At 44.2% G+C, this 19,707-nt stretch overlaps 3 pseudogenes; 2 read left to right on the top strand and 1 right to left on the bottom strand.

Moving 5' to 3' along the window:
- The window catches only part of LOC102005835, a 17,788-nt pseudogene extending 3,423 nt beyond the window's left edge, over window positions 1-14,365 (top strand).
- A 1,302-nt stretch (window positions 14,366-15,667) lies between these two features.
- Window positions 15,668-16,837, bottom strand: LOC102016943 (annotated as a pseudogene).
- A 1,199-nt stretch (window positions 16,838-18,036) lies between these two features.
- Window positions 18,037-19,334, top strand: LOC102005496 (annotated as a pseudogene).
- Window positions 19,335-19,707: the final 373 nt, after the last annotated feature.

Here is a 19,707-nt window from a genome sequence, read left to right as displayed (position 1 = left end):
CCCCCCCAAATTCAAAGACCCAATCCAAAAATGGGCAGCTGAGATGAATACACACTTCTCAGACAAGGAGATACAAATATGAGAAAATGTTCATCATTAGTCATTCAAGAAATGCAAATTGAGACCAGTCTCTAAAATTATTAATTTAGTCTGTTTGGATTTACAGCACAATTCAAACTATGAAGTCAATTTTCAGTAAGACAATTGTCACATTAAAAATTATAAAAGATTATATTTCAATTAACTGCTACTTGCAACATAACTGGCTGCCATCTGTACAGTGAATCAGTACTATACAGTTTCTATTTTCCTTTTTGATTAAACTAGTTTTAAGCACATTTTACTCCTTTCATCTCAGGTTTAGACCTGGGTCCTAAGCCTTCCATCTCAGATTAGTGAGGCATGAGAGAAGTTTTTCCTCAAGACTGTTTCCAGCTCTTTTCTCAAATACTTTGAGCAAGTGAAAACAAAGTAATTAGCCTGGGGTGGTACAGAACACAGGGATGGTCTTGGCAAGATATCTATGCCAGCCATAAAAGGATGACTGACCCTAGATTAGGAAAGGCCGAAGCTCAGTGCGCAAGGAGGCAACCTGACGCTGTCTAACCCCCAGGCCTCACATTTCTTGGAGCCTTGGCCTCTGTTCACAGCGCATAAACAGGGCTTTAAGCACATACCAATAGGTGGCACTTGGTAACCATGGGGGGGGGGGGGGAGCTTGACTAAATTGCAAAATCGTGGCTTTTTGCCAACTTGCCTGAAAAGTTTGAGTTGTGTGAATGGCTCCACTTTTACCAGTGGCAGTGCTACTTGGAAACTGTTCTAGTCAGAGACTAAGAGGGTAAGATACTTGCTTCCCAATGTCAGGCAATGTTCAAGAGCAGTGAGCCAAGGAAGGCTGCGGAGCTGGTCCGAAATACAATACACTTTATTTTTCCCTACTTCCTTCCCTGTTTTCCCAGAGGGATGTATTTAGAAGTTCAGGGGGTCAGACCCATCTTAGAACAGCTAATTTTTGGTGAGCTACTGTGAATTATTAAAGCATGGTTTAGACCAACTTAGAATGTGAAAATAAAAATAAACTTTTGCTTCAAGAAAAAGACAAGTTACCCACTTAAAGCCACATTTAAAGGATTTCCCAAGAGCCCTGTGCTTTTCTGCCTTCTTTCCCTCCCCAAGTCTGGTATTGGGCAGCTAAGGCAGCAAACAGAAGTAGAGTTTAGAGATTCAAGTCTAACCGAGCCCTCAGTGCAGCCAAGCTCTACCTCCCAGTACTAGGAGAACGTACTTGGAGTCACACAGGCTGAGCTTTACCAAAAAGGCACAACAAATGCTGATACAGGAATATAAAAACTCCCAACCTGAACAATATCTAGGATGAGTCTGTGTTTTCTAAAATCGAAGAATGAATATATTCTTAAGAATTAAGAATAATTATTAAGAATATTTATTAAGAATAATTATTAAGAATAAAGAATTAAGAATTAATTAATAATTCTTAAGAATTAAGAGCAGAATATATTTGAGGGAAAGAAAGCTTCTGTCCAAGAGAGGGACAGAAGGGGGCCCGAGTGAGTTGCCAAGGACCTTGCCCTTCCCAGGGACTTTATAGAGCAAAACCCTGAGGTGAGGCAGGTCCAAGATAGGGAGAAAATGGGAAATTACAAGGTGGGCATGAGGTGGGACAAAACTATGGTCATCCAGTAAGATTACAAGTATAATAGTCCAGGTAAAATGGAGTAAACTGGGATCAAGTGGGGAAGCGAGTCACATAGCAAGTGGGCATGAATACAGAACAGGGGCTTTTCCATAGGGGGTTGGGCATGTGACTCTTTCTGGCTTTTTGAAGGTGGTTGTTACTTATTTAGAATATCAATCCCTGATGTTCACACCTAGGGAGGTATGTGGGTGCATTTGTTTAGTCCTTTTGTCTTGAGGTGTGGCCTACAGGTATTTTATCTTGTCTTTCATGTTGGCTTCTTTGAGGGCCTGGCCCTGTCTGACTGCCTATAATATTTCTATCTAACTCAGCTGCCTATAACATTTTCCCCTCTGAAGAAGTAACCCGAACTGCCATGAGGGAGTAATGGGCGATGACCGCTCTGGCTTCTTCAGGCTGACAGGTGTCGTCGTTGTTGACAGGTGGCCAGAGATACTCTCCAGAGTGTCTATCTAAAAGGCCCTCGATAGACACGAGGTGTTTTTATCTTGGGTAGGCGTATAGCTTTAAATCTGGAGAAGACAAAGCCAAAGAAACAATTAAGTATGCATGGGCCAAATAATATTATTATGAATATAGTCAAAGATTTCCACCAAGAGGAGCCAGTAATGGCCTCCCACAGAGAGGATAAGATCCAGGGATTTTTAGAATCTGACATATTATTGATCTGTTGCCTAATATCTTGAATAGCCATTGAGACATTAGCAGAGGGATCAGGAATGTACACACAACATTTAGTTTTTATAATGTCACAAGTATCGCCCTCCCCCCCCCTGCACTGCTGTTAGAATGCCTAATGCCATCCAATTTTGGAGGACAGCCTGTCTTGTTTCTTTATTTAGGACAGGGAGACCAGCTGCAGTGTTACTTAAGACCCACTGAGTATAGTTAGTTAAGGCCTCAATATGCTGCATGACATCTTTTAACCCTAGGGAAGGGATAAAGATAGCAGTCAAGTGATCATACCAGTGGAACACGCTTCTAAGACCATCGATGTTGTAGGCAAGGTAAATTAGCAGGTTTGTCAATAGTTTTGACACTCCTGCCTTGTAACCATGCAAATCCTAATGTGCATCTTCCTATCTTTCCAGGGGTTAGCCAGGGCCACAAATTGGTCACACAAGACCAATGAGTGCCATTAGGGGCTTCCCATCTAATTCCAGAGCAAGTAAACCAATCTGTTGCAAACCAGTCTTTAGCCTGTAAAGTTATTGTATTTACATACGGTTTAGGGGATGTCCTTCCCAAGTATTTAGTGGAGTTAGGCCAAAGAGAATAGGAGTGATTTTTTTGTTTCCAACATAAGGGGACCTTTCTACTGAGATGGCCTATAGTGGGAGTTAACCATATGTAATCATCCCATCTTTGAAAATAGGATCCTGATATCTATGGTTGTTGGCCTTCAGGATAGGACTGTTTTATTTAATAGGGGCCTTACTAGTGCCCATAGAGAGGCTTTAGTGATGTTGTGGGGAAAAAACTCAATTATGTCCAGCAGCATTAAGAGAATAATTTATAGGCCACTCGGTTATTTTGTAATGGTAGACTGATCTAGGGACTATTGAACTCTTTTGTATCTTATTAATATAGTCCTGTAATTTAATCTTCTCCTTGAAGTGGGGATACCCACACCAAGGAAATCCTGATGTACTTGACAAGGGGAGTAGACCACATATCCAGCAAGAGGTTTGTTGTAAAGATTTTGCATATTCCTGTGCCCATCTTAGAAAGGAATTGCATCCTCCTCTAAGGGGTGAAGTGATTAGTAAAACGGCCAACAGTAACATTACTTATCAGAAGACTTTGTTTTTTTCTTGAACAGGAATCTTAAGTCTTCTGTGGGTTTACAGGAGTATTCAGGTGGTGGTTTAACCTCAGCAACAGTCTCTGGTTCCCAGAGCTTGAGCCTGGTGTGATGTATCCAAGAGTCCAGGCCTATTGTCTTGACCACTGAAGCAGTTCACAGGATCACACTGTATGGTCCTTCCCAAGTTGGTCCTAGGGTAGGAGATGAGGGAGGGGACTGTACCAGTACTAAATCTCCAGGATGGAATATGGGATTTCCCTTTTCTCTGGGCTGAGCCTCTGTAAGCTGTTGAAAAGTTTGTTGGAATTTAGCCAATGAGGTGACATCTTTTAGTAAGGCATCTGCTTCTCTGTCGAAGAGAAAATCATTGGTGGGAAAAAGTCATCCATAAAGCATTTCAAATGGACTGTGGCCTAGGATTTGAGGTGTATTTCTTATTTTGATAAGAGCTAAGGGCAGTAAGTAAGGCCACTGGAGGGGGGTTTCTTGAGTCCTTGGTACAAAGACATCTTTTTAGGGTTTCATTTACTTTTTCTACCTTTTCTGAGGATTGTGGCCCTCCATGCACAATGGAGATGGTATTGAATACCCAGTGCCTGAGAGACATTTTCTGTGACTGTTGCTTTAAAAAAGAAGGCCCATTATCACTCTGTAAACTCTTAGCAAGTCCAAATCTGGGGATGATTTTTGAGACTAAAACTCTTACCACCTCTTGTGTCTTTTCTGTTCTGCAGGGGAAGTCCTCAACCAGTTTGTGAAAGCCTCTACCCAGACTAATACATACTGAAGTGTCCCCCTTACTTTTTGGCATATGAGTAAAATCAAGCTGGCAGTCTTCTCCAGGGTATTTACCATGTCTCTGTATACCTGGAGGAACTATGGTTTGGCTAAGAGGATTGCTTTTTTGGCAGAGCTCACATGTTTTACTTATCTGATATATTGTCTGGGAAAGCCCCTTTCCTATAAATAACTTTGAGGCCATCTGTTGGGTCTTTTCTCTCCCCAAATGAAAGGTTTGGTGTAAATACTTAATTTTTTATTAACTAGCACCAGGAAGGAACAATTTACCCATCATTTGATTGTAAACTATCCTGATGGAAGGAACTGACACTCATGGAAGAGCTTCCAAAATGCTGTTTGGGAATCGGGTTCCCAGGTTAAAATATGGGTATCTGTCTTTTGGGCCTCTTTTATAAGTTGGTAGAGGGATCTTGCAATCTCCCCATATCCTGGTATCCAAAAGGTGACCAAAGCCTGTAATTCCTAGGAATCCCCTTTTCTGGTTAAGGGTCTTAGGCTGTGGGAAGGAAAGAGTTGGTTTAATTCCGTCCTTTCCTAGCCTTCAGGTTCCCTTGGATATGATGAGGCCTAAATATTTTACCTCAAGACTGCAAAAGTTGTGCTTTAGATTTAGAGACCTTATAATCTCCATCTGCTACAAAATTTAGCAAAGCACAGGTGCCTTGGCTACAGAGCTCTTCTGAGGGGGCACATAAAAGAATGTCATCTACATGTAAGACTGTGACCTGGGAAAACTCAAAGCATGTCAAGTCATGGGAAAGCATTTGCCCAAAAAGATGTGGACTATTCCTGAACACTTGGGGAAGCACTGTCCACGTCAATTGAAAGACCTAGTCATGAGGATCTTCAAAAGCAAAGAGAAACTGGGAATCTCTATGTAAAGGAATACAAAAGAAAGCATCTTTTAAGTCTAACACTGAAAACCAACTGGCATCTTATGGAATTTGAGAAAGGAGTGTATATGGGTTAGGTACCATTGGGTGAACTGGCACTGCTGCCTCATTTATCAGTCTAAGGTCCTGTATTAATCTCCATTTCCCATTGGGTTTTTGAATTCCCAAGATGGGAGTGTTGCATGGGCTGTTACAGGGCTCAAGTAAGCATTATGCCCTTAGATTATCAGTTATAGGTAATAACCCCTTAACTTCAGGTTTTAAAGGACATTATCTCTGGTTAGGAAAAATAATAGAATCTCTAAGATGTATCTGTACTGGAGCAGCTCTTAATGCCCTACCTATCTGACCTTTAGTTGCCCATACTTCAGGATTTATTTCTGTCTCCATGAAGGGAAGACCGTACCTGACCTGGGTGCATATATATTACAGTATTTAAACAAAATAAACTATCTCTCCCTAAGAGGCAGACTGGACTTTCAGGCATTATCAAAAAGGAATACGAAAACAGAAAGCCATCCCAGTTATAGCCTAAGGGTTGTAAAAAAGAGCAAATTACCTCCCTCTCTAGTGACTCCTTTCATTGCGGTGTGATGGGTGGAAGGCCAGGACTGAAAAGGATGACTGAGAGACTTGTGCCAGTGTCCAGCAATAAGGCCAGTTTCTTTTCCCTGTATAGTCTTGATTACCTGGGGCTCCTTTGTGGAGATGACAGTCCAGCCAGAGGGAGAGAGCAGAGAATGCTCCGGGGACCTTATTTCGTGCTGGACCAAATGGCAGGATGGGTTTGAACTCTGGGGCCTTCACTTCAAAGGGCGTCTGACCTCCAGTGGTCAACTTTGCAGTTAGGACATGGCCCGGGGGGTTCTTAGGGCAGTGCCTCTTAAGGTGGCCTGGCTTCTGACAGCAGTAGCAGATGAATGTAGTTGTTGAGTTGTTGGGGCCCTGATAATCAGACTTAGGGTCTGTTTCTCTTAGTGCTGCAACAAAGGCAGCTGCTTTTTCACAGTCTCTTTGTTTTCTATCCTGGCCTCTTCCTCATCACAGTTATAAAATACTGAGGAGGCAATTTTTACTAACATATCAAGTGAGCTATTTTGGGCAAATGCCATTTTTTGTAGCTTTTTTCTAATATCTAGGGTTGACTGAGTAATGAATTTATCTTCAAGAATAATTTGTCCCTCTACTGAATTAGAATCCAAGGAAGTATGCTTATCAATAACCTCTTATAAACAATCTAAGAAGGCAGAGGGGTGTTCCCTTTTTTGTTGAACCACTGACAGTATAAAATAATTGAATGGCTTAGCTTTTATCCTTCTTAGACCTTCAAGAACACATGTCTGAAAATGTCTCCTATTCCAATCTCCCATACGGCTGCTAGGCCAGTAGGGGTCTTAGGTAGGGTTGACTTGGGCTCTAGTGGGAACTGGTAGTTCCCCTGGTTGTCTTTCTTCTGGCTTTCTAAAATTAATAATACACTATCTCCAAATGCAATAGCAGCCTGTAATGCTGCCTGTTTCTCATTAGAGGTCAATGTCTGATTTAAGAGTAGCATTACATCTTTCCAATCTAGCTCATAGGTCTGAGTGAGGCCTCTCTAAATACATCAAAGTACTTATCAGGGTCATCTAAGATATACTCCAAGATCTAACTTTATCTGTTTTAGGTCACAGAGAGAAAGGCACATGAACTCTGGCAGTTCTAAATTGCCCATTTACTTCTTATAATGGATACTGTCCTGGAGGAGCTTGCTTAAACTCAATTAAGGATGGGTATAGCCCTGTAGAGGCCTCTACAGCTGGTCTAGAAGCCCCATCCTCTAGCCTAGAAGGGTAAGTAGGGGAAAGCTTAGGTTCAGTAATGTGGGTGAGGCTTTGATTAAGGCAGTCTTGTCCTCGGGCTCCAAAGATTGGGGAGGAGCAGTCCCAGGCTCTAGGATAGTAGATGTCCTAAGAGTCTGAGATGTCCCATTTTCCTATGGATTATTTACATTTTGAAACTAAATAAGGACTATTTCTTAATGCAAAGAAAATTTGAACATAGGGCACTTCTGACCATTTTCCTTCTTGTTTACGGTATCTTTCTAGTTGTAAAATATCATAATTAATACTCCCTCTGCATTCCATTTTGGCTCTAGGGGATAGGTAGGCCATGCACACATGCAGAAAAATATTAAACAGGTCTCTTTTAACATGGAAGGATACAAATCTTCCAATGCTTAATGATGCAATCAAGAGGAGCAAGGGACTTTGTGAGTTTCCCATGTCTATAAAACAAGAAGAGAGAGTTTGGGCATCCCCTCCCTATCTCTAATTGATCCTTGTACCCTTAAAGCATTCCTCAAGTAGATTCCACTCCAGGGCAGGTGGATGCCATATGGAGAAAGCAGAGGACAAAATCTGGTCAGCCTATCCACCCTTGAACTGATGCACAATTTTATCCTCCCAGAAAACTCATGAACTGTGCACTTACTCCTATTGGACATTTATAAGCATAAGTTACAATTGGCCTGGTGACTGGAATGTCTCAAGGAAGCACATCATTGTAATAAACTATTGCTTTATAAAAAGGCAAGTTGGAAGTAAAGTATTCTTGAGCTACAAAGGAGATCACCTCTAGATAGAACTAACAATTGGCTGGAGGAATTTTACCCTGTGCACTAGGGCAAAGAAGTCTCCAGACATTTGTGTTCACTACCTAATCACCTAGGCAACCTTTGTTAGCAACAAAACAAGACTGTTTTAACTTTGAAGCTTACAGGTTAAACTTGTATTTACCACCTAGCAATCGCATTTAAATATTGCTAAAGGCAGGTCAGTTAAGGCTGACAAGAATCCCTTGTTACCCTTAGCATATGTCAAGCACAAATGTGAGTCCCCTGTTAGCCGCTGTGAAATGTAAATTGTTGCAAGTTGCCTAAGCTTAGTTTCTGAAGGGTGGCCTGACTGAAAAACTTATTGAGAATTCCTAGTCTACCGGCAGAGAGAGATAAGTATGATAGATAAGTGGAGATTTTTCAGTGGTAGGGAGCCAGTTTCCACCAAGGAACCTTTGGGTACCTGCCAGAGAGTAGCCCTGGCCATGACCCTTCAATTGTTCTCAGTTTCTATTGGCCCACACAACCAAAGATCAGTCTCCAGAAAGGAATCCAGCTGTCTCTCTGGTCAACATTCCATCAGCCATTGGCTTCAATGGGGATTCACCAAAGAGATGCTGGGGAAACCTGTCCTCTGCTTTAAAAAGTGGCAGCTGCTCTAAGAGTGTTTAATTAGCTGGCAGAGTGACCACTGTTTGTCAGAATTCTACAAGGGATAGTTAAAAACCTGAACAAGATTACCTAGCACTAGACCTGGGAGAAGAGGAAAAGTTGGAGATCCTTCCTTACACTAAATATGTTTTGGTCCCAGAAGTGTGCTGCTTTCGGAGACAGCTCCTTCTGGTGTCACCCAGAAGTCAGTTCTCTCCACAGTGTCTCAGGTTCAGCCTCTCAAGGGAGACCTGCCCAGAACACTAAGAGGGGACATGGCTTTTATGTGTGTTCTCCTGGACACAAAATTCTGAAGTCTCATCTAACCTAGAGATGGGGTATGTGTCCTTTCTCTAAGGCAACTTTCCTGTCCTCAGCATTACAAGCATTCATCTTCTATGGGCTTAGCTTAGCTGGAACAGTCTAGAGTTCTTTTCTAAATCTGAGCTAGATGAAAAAGACCCATTTTACAGTTTATGTCAAAGTCCACTAAGAGCATCCTAACATTACTCTCCCTAGCTAAATAATGTCAAGCAAGGAAACCCAGTATATTTAGCAACTAGTTCAAATACATCAAATGCAACATATAACCAGAACAAAACAGGAGTAAAATGTTCCATTAAAGAAATGTCATAACCTTATAACCTTGCCAATGTTCTAACTTAGATTTATCAACATTTTAACAAAACTATGTAAAAGACAAAGCATAAGCAATTATAAGCAACAGGCAAAAAGCATAACAAAATTTAAAACATAAAAATTTGTCACCTAAATGAGTCCCAAGCTAGAGTCTATGAAAAAATCAAACTCTTACCTCCATCCAAGGATCTCAGTGGGACCTCCAAAATGATATAGGAAAATAAAAATTCCCAACCTGAACAATATCTAGGATGAGTTTGTGTTCTCTAAAATCAAACAATGAATTTTAGGAACAAAGGAGGTTAAGAGCAGAATATATTTATTGAGGGAAAGAAAGCTTCAGTCCAAGAGGGACAGAAACGGGCCCAAGTGGGTTGCCAAGGACCTTGCCCTTCCCAGGGACTTTGTAGAGCAAAACCCTGAGGTGAGGCAGGTCCAAGATAGGGGGAAAATGGGAAATTACAAGGTGGGCATGAGATGGGACAAAACTATGGTCAGCCAATAAGATTACAAGTATAATAGTCCAGGTAAAATTGAGTAAACTGGGATCAAGTGGGGAAGTGAATCACATAGCAAGCAGGCATGAATACAGAACAGGTGCTTTTCTTGCAGGGGGTTGGGCACGTGACTCTTTCTGGCCTTTTGAAGGTGGTTGTTACTTATTTAGAATATCAATCCCTGATGTTCACACCTAGGGAGGTATGTGGGTGCATTTGTTTAGTCCTTTTGTCTTGAGGTCTGGCCCACAGGTATTTTATCTTGTCTTTCATGTTGGCTTCTTTGAGGGCCTGGCCCTGTCTGACTGCCTATAATGTTTCTATCTAACTCAGCTGCCTATAACAATGCAGCTGCAAGACTGCTCCCTGGAAAGCATAGTTTAGAAGGAGCTAGAGGAAACAGCAAGTATATGAAGTGTTGTTATGGTTTCTTTCTAGATGTCCCTCCAAAGCCTCATGCAGGCACAGGGCGAGCTTCTAGTTTTTGATTCATAGTCCAATGCTGGAATAATGGGCGCCAGTGCCACACCCGCCCTGGGGTGGGCAGCCTACATACAAAGTAAGGCAGGGAAAGAGGCTTGCTTCTCTACCTCTTCCTTTTTTCTCTGGCTGCTCTCGCTGTTTTCCACCACTGTCATGAACAGGTTGCCCTCTGCCATGTGCCACCGAGTATGGACTGAAACCTCCACAGACTGAGCTAAAACAGCCCTTTCCTTGAGAGGTCACGCGCAAGGAGGCCGCCGCCGTGGGGAGGCCTCTGTGTGACCCCTCCACCACGTGGAGTGCCGGCTGCGGGAGGAGCCGCGTCAAGGAGTGCATTTGAGGCGGCGGCAACCGCACAGGCAGCCCCATCGCCTTTGGTGAGGTGTGGTGCGGGGATCCGGAAGGCGCTGCGGGCCTACCCCACGCCTGGCCCCACGCCGCTCAGCTCCGCGCCCCCGAGGATGATCTAAAGGGGCGACCACGGCTTCAGGTTATAAGGTAGCTCGCTCATCGGCTTGTCTGCATCGACAGCATCCGCTTCCAGAGCAGACTGGCCGCGGGCTTTGTGGAACGGACCGTACTTCCCAGTCGCAGACTGCAGTAGAACCAAGCTGAACAGCAAACAATGTAGAATACACGGAGTAAGGATCAACGCCTTCGAGGCGGCTTTTACTTACAGCGACCCCGCCTTAGAAGTTTGCCGCAGGGAATGCAAACAGAGCCCTCAGTTACTTTTCCCACGCCTACGCTGCTGCGCTCCACGCTGCGCACTCCGACGCGGGAAACGGAGAGCTCTGCGTTAAGGTTCCGCCCGAGCTGCGGAAGCACAGCGGTGCATTCCAGGTCCTGAGCATACACATTAACTTCTCCCTGGATCCGCCCAAAGGAGGCCTGCACTTCACAGTGCCCAGCGGAGAGGGGAACCTGGCAGAGAGGGGCGCCCACCTCTTCTCCTGCGGCTACCAGAACTCCACGAGGTCCTTGTTCCGGTGCATGGATTCCTACTCCGAGCTGTGTACAGGGAAGTTGGAGTTCACCGTCGAAGCCGCCTTGGTGGCTGTCTCCAATGGAGACCTGTTGGAGACGGTCTACACCCACGACATGAGGAAGATGACCCTACACTACGTGTTTGCCCTCCCCACCACGGCCTCCAACATGTCCCTGGCCATCGGCCCTTTCGAGATTCTTGTGGACCCCTACATGCACGATGTCACTCATTTTTGTTTGCCCCAATTTCTTCCCCTGCTTAAACACACATCCTACCTTCACAAAGTCGAGTTTTACCAGGATATCCTCACATGTCAGTACCCATACTCCTGCGCTTTAAGACTGTGTGCATCCTGGAACATGAGGGCTCATGGGTCCTTACCATATCGATGGTTAATTTACAGTGACCCTCAGCTGGACACGCAGAAAGCTACCCTGGTTCTAGTTCTGGACAGAAAGCACATGGAAGCTGTCCCTGGCTTGTCCACCCTATGCCCAGGTATGAGACCAGGCTGCTTCTCCTATAAGTCAGTGACAAGAAAACTGAACCAAGACATGCAAAGCTTATGCCCGGCTTTGCACACACATCTGTTTAAAATTCAAACAGTTTGTGCAAACCATGGATTGGTATTCACATAAAACTTTGGAGAAAAAAAAAGACTGTTCATCAATGAGGCATACGTGGAAGTGGCTGCCTACACATCCGAGCATTTTCAGTACAAATCTTCTGCACAGCGCCATGATTATTGAGGAGACCTCTCTAATGAGGAGGTGCTTAGCACAGTCCTTGCCCCAGTTTTTTGGATGTTTCATATCCAGAATGTCTTGGTCTGATGAATGGGTACTGAAGGGAATTTCAAGCTACGATTGTGAACTTTGTATGAAGAAAACTTTTGGTGTGAATGAATACCACCACTGGGTTAAAGAGGAGCTGGATAAAATAGTGGCATATGAACTGAAAACTGGGGGAGTTTTACTGCATCCCATATTGGTGGAGGAAAAGGGTATCAAGTGTCCATCCTGCACTTCTGCATCAAGCACCCACATATGCTCTCCTGGGAGTATGACACTATGTGTAAAGCTCACCTTGTGAAAAGGATCAGCATGAAATTCATGCTCCAAGTTTTCAATAAGCTGCTAAATCTGGCCAGTACTACTTCATCTCAGAAATTCCAGTCACATATGTGGAGTCAGATGCTGGTTTCCACATCTGGATTTTTGAAATCAATTTCAAAAGTCTCTGGCAAAGACATCCAGCCCTTAATAAAACAGTGGGTAGACTAGAGTGGAGTGGTGAAATTTTATGGAAGTTTTGCATTTAACAGAAAACAATAAAATGTCTTAGAATTAGAAATCAAACAGGATTATACATCTCCTGACTCAGAAATACATGGGACCACTTAAAGTGACGGTGCAGGAGCTGGATGGATCCTTCAACCATACACTGCAGATTGAAGAAAACAGCCTGAAACAACATTCCCTGGAATTCCAAAAGCAGAAGAAATGAAAAGAAGAAAATCCCACTGATGAATGGAGAAGTTGATACGGATCTCTCTGCAATGGACACTGACTTGCCCTTGCTGTAGATCTGAATTGACCCCAACATGTTGCTGCTGAGGAAAGTGGAGTTTGAGCAGGCCAGTTTCATGTGGCAATACCAGCTGTGCTACAAGCTCGATGTGGTGGCACAGCAAGACACCATCCTGGCGAGAAGTTCCCCATACCCATGTCACGCCTGGTGCTCACCAACATCCTGGAGCAGGAGCAGTGCTTCTACTGCATGCACATGCCACCTGCTTCTGCCTGGCCAAGATTGCCAATTCCATGGTGAGCATGTGGACAGGACCCCTGGCTATGAGGTCCCTGTTCACCAGGATGTTCTGCTGTAAGACATGCCCAAACATAGTGAAAACAAACAACTTTATGAGTTTTCAGAGTTATTTTCTGCAGAAGACTATGCCTGTTGCAATGGCCTTATTAAGAGATGTTCATAAACTTTGTCCCAAAGAAGTCCTCACATTCTAGACTTGATCAAGTATAATGACAACAGGAAAAACAAGTTTTCAGATAATTATTACCATGCAGAAATGATCAATGCCCTGGCCAACTGTGTCAACGCCCGCTGTCAGTGTGAATAATGAAGTGAGGACTTTGGATAACTTAAATCCTGATGTGCGGCTCATTCTGGAAGAAATCACAAAGTTTTTGAATATGAAAGAACTTCTTCCAAGCTATAGAGCACACCATCACTGTCAGTTGCTTGAGAGCCATCCGGGTCCTTCAGAAGAATGGGCATATGCCAAGTGACCCCACTCTTTTTAAAGCATATGCTGAATATGGCCACTTTGTGGACATCAGGGTAGCAGCTTTGGAAGCAGTGGTTGATTTCACCAAATGGACAGAAGTCCTGAAGAGCTGAAAGGGCTATTGAACATGATTCATAATGATCCCGTGCCCTATATAAGGCATAAGATTCTCAACATATTGACAAAGAACCCACCATTTACAAAGAACATGGAGTCTCCCTTATGCAATGAAGCCCTCGTAGATCACCTTTGGAAACTCATGAATTCTGGTACCTCATATGACTGGAGGTTACATTGTGGTGCCATGGACCTGTATTTCACACTGTTTGGCCTCAGTAGACCTTCCTGCTTGCCCTTGCTAGAGCTTGGGCTGGTTCTTTGTCCAAAGGAGAAAAAAACTGTCTTGAACCAGACCATAATTCTAGTTAGTCACAGGCAGCCAAGAAGCCACAAGTAACCTGAGCAGTCATGCACTGACGGCTGGATTTCAGAACCCCTTCCCCAGCTCTTAGGGTGAGGAAGAGATGGAGATGGATATGGATATGGAAACCGTCCACCACAGACAGGCCTTCATCTCCCAACACCTGAGCATGTTATATTGGAGAGGCTGTCCACACTGGAGCTCTCTAAGTGCTGCCCAGCCAGTGCCCAGTCTGCCCTGCTGCCCTCATGTGTGGCAGGGTATGAGGGTGCTCCCACCCAAAAGGCCCCCTGGGGCCTGGACCTCACATGCAAGGGAGCAGGTAAGGAGTAGTCACCTCCAGAGATGAGCATACCCAGGGGCAGCAGCATCACTCTGTTCTGCATATTCACAAAAGAGGCCACCTCCTCCAAACAGCCAGCACCACCACCACGAGCACAAGAAAAAGCACGAAAAAGCACAAACAAGCACAAGCATGACAGCAGGGAGAAGGACAAGGAGCCATTCACCTTCTCCAGCCTAGCCCTCAGCAGGTCTGTGCGCTCCCCTTCGCTGTCAGACTGAGCCAGGAGCACTGCTTAGGGAATGAGCATGCCATCGGGCTCTGTCCTCTCCACAAAATGTGGTTGGGCAGGATGTGCTGCTGCTGGTAGAGCAACTCAGAATCCGTTTTCACCCTAGAGCTGGGGTTTCTACTATACAGTTGAGATCTAATCACAGAGTTGGGCTTCAGGTAATGGAGACCACTAACAAAGCAGTCCCGAGTAGGACTTAAGTTAACCAATTGGCTTTTCATGTTTACTTGTGAGTCTGTCCAAGGCCTAGCCTCCTTGTTTTAAGATGGGTGGTGGACTCAAAGTAAGTGAACTTCTGTGAGTCACTGATCCCTACTGAGGCCTAATAATGGTGGATGAAGCTGTGCAGCCTCAAAGGATAAGACAAGCTTACAGCCAAGGACACCTGGATCCAACCTTAACAAGATAAAACCTATAGCCTGAGGCATCACACTCCTGGGTGGATTAATTTAATACCTCACTTGGAGAAGTCCTTGAGTAGTTCCATCCTTCTTGAATACTCCTCCTCCCTTCTTTCAATAACTAAATAAATACACGTCACCCAGAGAAGGTCTCGGTCTTAGCCCTGAGAGAATCTTGACTTCTGTGAGAAGGCTTTGATCCTCCTGGAGAGCCCTGAAATCATTCCATTTGCCTCTTTTTACTTTGCCTTCATCTTACACTCATTCAGGAGATTGTGGACCTGATCATCCTGAAATAACTAAGGGATATTATTAACCCAATAACTAGTGCCCCATCACAGGGACATATACTACTTGGACTGGAGATCTTTAGCCTGAATGAGTAAGTCTACCTAGATTTGAAAGTGTGAGAGACTGGAGAAGGCGTTTGTAGGACAAAAACTTCAACAGGGACACCTGGAGAAAGGAGGGAAGAGAAGCATTCCACAAGGAATAGGGGTTAAAGTCTTCCCACTGTGAAATTTAGGTGGAAGCTGGGTGTGGTGGTTCATGCCTGTAATTCCAGCACTCGGGAGGCTGAGGCAGGATTATTGTGAGTTCAAGGCCAGTGTGGGCTACAAAGTGAGCTCAAGGCCAGCCTGAACTGCATAGCAAGACCTTGTCTCAAAAAGACAAAAAAGTCTATTTGTTTTATACAAAGAAATACCCTAGCACGGTAGAGTCTCGTAAATACTTCAACACACACCAAAGTGTGATGCTTTGGGACTTCAATTCATTAAGAAATTTTCTGGGGCTGGGGATTTAGCTCAGCGGCACGGTGCCTGCCTGGCAAGCACGAGGTCATGAGTTCAATTCCCGGTACTGGAAGAAAAAAAAAAATTTTTTCCAACTCAGGCAAGTTTAGAAGTGTCTTCCTATTGAATTCCTTCAACTCTGCATTCTTTTAAAGGGCCAGTTTCAATGACTATAGTTGCTGAAAAGTCTTTTCACTGATGGATTCTAGGTTGCCTTCATTTCCTCTGTAACCTCCATTTAAAACTAGAATTCTTTTTCCTGACACTGGAATCACTGTCTCTAGATGAGTCTGGTCAAATATCAGCTTGTCTCCAGAGTCAATCATCTCTACAGTGGCTGTGTGTTTGTCAATTACTTCCTTAATGATAACCTTTTTCGTATGGTATTTCTTTCCAAGTTTTTTGGTTATAATTTTCACCATGATTTCAGGCTGTAGCCAATAGTCTGTTCAAAAAGTTCTTTTCTTTTCCTCTTCAATCTCCATGGTTTCATCAAGTAGAGATTTGTCTTTTCTTTAGGCTGAGCTGAGCTCTGGGAAGCTGCTTTTCATTTCACTGGTGCTGCACTCCCCAGAGTCTTCAGTGTACTTGGCCCCAAAGAACTTGATTTGAAAGATGTTGCTCCTGCTGAACTGCATGCTCCTTGATTCAGATTAAATGTAACTTTGTCTTCATCATTTTCTGTGCTCAATTCTGTAAAGACAGGGGCTTCCTGCTCCTCCCCTTCCAGACCTCTTCACACTTGTTCTTCAATAAATTTGGCAGTTTTTCCTTCATCATCAAGGTCCTGTTTCTTTTTCTTCTCTAGCTCTAGCTGCCAGCAAATGGTCTCTGGGTCCCCATCTATGTACTGAATATACCAGCCTTTGGGGGTCTCATCCACTTTGCACAGGCCTTCTCTGTCCAGCCACTTAGTGAAATCAGCGTTTCCCACTGAGTCACATTCATTTCAATGTGCTCCTGGTGGCTGATGTACTCACTGTAGACGATGTTGTTATGGACTTGTTTGGTGCCAAAGTATCTCCTGAGAAGTTCTAGAAAGTTATTGCAGAATTCCTCTAAAAAGTAATCCTTAAACTGCTGAGGATTTTCTGAAGCCAGCAATAGTTGTTTCTGATGAGATTCTGACATACAATGACACTCAAAAGCCATTCTCATCCTGTCATTGCTTCTGACACATCTGGCAATACCAGCACAGCTTTTGAAGCCCTTTGGATTTAATCCTATTGGAGATGGCCTTGGGGTAAGAAAGTCTGACTTCCCCATTGCAACCACTGTGGTGACCACTTTCAGGAGAAGGGAACCCTGATGACTGGAAGTGGAAGTCCACCTGGTTTTTTTTTTTTTTTTGGTCTTTTGAGACAAGGTCTTGCTACTCAGTTCAGGCTGGCTTTGAGCTCACTTTGTAGCCCAGGCTGGCCTTGAACTCACAATAATCTTCCTGCCTCAGCCTCCCAAGTGCTGGGATTACAGGTGTGCTCCACCATGCCCAGCCTTATTTAAATATTATTGTACAGGTGTTTAGAAAATTCTAACTTTATCTCCTAAAGTATCAAATTTTGACCCCAAGCCGCCATCTTTTTACTGTCTCCATAGCTTTGTCTTTTCTAAAACATTGTATGTTAGCATCGTACATGTGTAGCTTTTTGAAATTAACTTCTTTGACTCAGTAATGTGCTTTTAAAATTTCCCTTGTCTTTTCATGAGTTGATAGCTCATTTCTTTTTAAGATTGGATACTGTTGCATTGTCAATGCTTCATAGTTTATCCAGTCAGCTTCTGAAGGACCCCCTTGGGTTGCTTCCAAGTTATTGGCAATCAAGAATGACACTGCTATAGACATCCTGTGTACAGACTTTTGTGCAGATACAAATTTCAGCTCATTTGAGTAAATATCAAGGATTATGATTGCAAGATTATCTGAGAGTATGTGTCCTTTTGTTTTTTTGGTTTTTTTGGTTTTTTTTTTTTTTTTTTTTTTGGTTTTTCTCCGGTACCCGGAACCGAACTCACGACCTTGCGCTTGCCAGGCAGGCGCTTTTGCCGCTGAGCTAAATCCCCAGCCCCTATGTGTCCTTTTGCAAGAAACCATCAAACTGTCTTCAAAAGTGGTTGTACTACTTTGTGTTTCCATCAAGAATAAATGGAGAGTTCCTGCTTCCCATCCTAGCCAGCATGTGGCGCTGTAAGTGTTCTGGATTTTGGCTATAATTCTATGATGTGTGTAGTGGAGTCTCACTGCTTTAATTAGCAGGCTCTCCTAGCATCTGACACTGAGCATCGTATGCTGCTTATTTGCCATCTGTCTTTGGTGAAGCATCTTGTCAGCTCTTTTGCCCATTCTTTAATTGGGTCATTTTCCTATTGTTGAGTTTTGAAAGGCTTTTATATAAACAGTGTTTTTAATTTTTTTTCAATAAAATTTTTTAAAAATGAAATCCAGGCTGTAGAGTGTATGGCAAAGAATGGAAGAATTCAAACCCAAAAGAAAGCGAGCTCACACTGATGAGAGGAATGCTGCAGGAAGCCCCTCCAAGGCCGAGGATGAGGACAACAAAGAATACGTACTCCTAACATGCCTTTGCAACAGTGCTGGGCAACTACTGCTCCAGAAGCTGCTGCAGCAAAGACACAAGGAAGCTACCAAAAAGAAACAGCAGGTCTTCTGTTGTGAACCCCAGGGAGATGAGGATGATATCCTGCTGGGTCCTCAGTCCAGTGTCAGCCTCCTGAATCAGCACCAGCACCCTCAAACATAAGGCTGAAGCCCACAAGGAGTCTGCAGAGGAGAAGCAGTTGAAAGGAGATTCTGGAGAGCATGGCAGAGGGCCGAGCCTTGATGTCAGTGAAGGAGATGGCCAAGGGCATCACATGTGATGACCCAGTCAGAACCAGCTGGACCCCACCCCGTTCTGTCCTGAGCACGTCTGAAGAGCGGCACACATGAGTACGGAAGAAGTACTGCATGTTGGTGGAAGGAGACAGTATCTCACCACCCATCAAGACCTTCAAGGAAATGAAGTTTCCTACAGCCATCCTTCGAGCCATCCATGGGGACAAAGACCAGGAGGAACGGACCAAGGCCATTGAAGCATTTCGGGAGGGCAAGAAAGATGTCCTAGTAGTCACAGATGTTGCCTCTAAGGGCTTGGACTTCCCTGCCATCCAGCACGTAATTACGACACGCCTGAGGAAATTGAGAATTATGTGCACCGCACTGGCCTTACTGGGTGCTCAGGAAACACCAGCATTGCCACCACCTTCATCAACAAGGCTTGTGATGAGTCAGTGCTGATGGACCTCAAGGCCCTCCTTTTAGAGGCAGAACAGAAGGTAAGGTGCTACCAGTGCTGCAAGTACTGCACTGCGGGGACGAGTCCATGCTGAATGTTGGAGGAGAGCGTGGCTGTGCCTTTTCTGGGGCCTTGGCCCTTGGATCACCGACTGTCCCAAACTCAAGACCATGCAGACTAAGCAGGTCAGCAACATCAGCCACAAAGCCTACCTGGCCCACAGCTCTACGGACTCCTACAGCCATCCGTTTCCCCTCCTACCTGCCAAGAGGCCTCAGTGCCTGGACTTCTGCCACAGACCAGCCCTCCCCCGGACAAGAAGCCAGCCTTCTCAGCCCAGCTGGCCTGGGCTGCTCGCTGTGCTCCCCAGAATTACTATTTTTGTGCATGCCCCACCCCCACCCTTCATCCCCCAGCTGCCATTAAGGTGTAAGCCCCTGCGTCTCGGCCCCCAAAATAAAAGAAAATAAAATCACCTGGATTTCATTTCAATATTTACTTGTCCTAGGAAATTTCAAAGGTAGCCTGGTTCACAGGTTTTATTGAAAGTTTTCCACTTGTGGAAAAGATCCCACTGACCTTCTTAGCCACTGCCATCTAACAGCTCCTAAATAACCTACTGTGAAAAGCACATTCCAAAACAAATGATACCCAATAGCCTTCAAATGTCTACCAGTGTTACTCTACCAGAAAATATACAGACATCAACACGTTTAATTGAAAACTAGTTGGAATCCCTTCAAGAAACAGTTGGCGACTTGGAGGCACTAAAAGGATTGTAAGGAATGTATCAAAGATCTGATATTTAGCCCTCCAGGCAAATATATCCTTTTACATGTTAGA

This window comes from Chinchilla lanigera, unplaced genomic scaffold (genome assembly GCF_000276665.1).
Source record: "Chinchilla lanigera isolate Chin_1 unplaced genomic scaffold, ChiLan1.0 scaffold00032, whole genome shotgun sequence".
NCBI lineage: Eukaryota > Metazoa > Chordata > Mammalia > Rodentia > Chinchillidae > Chinchilla > Chinchilla lanigera.
This window is presented reverse-complemented; position numbering and strand designations above follow the sequence as displayed.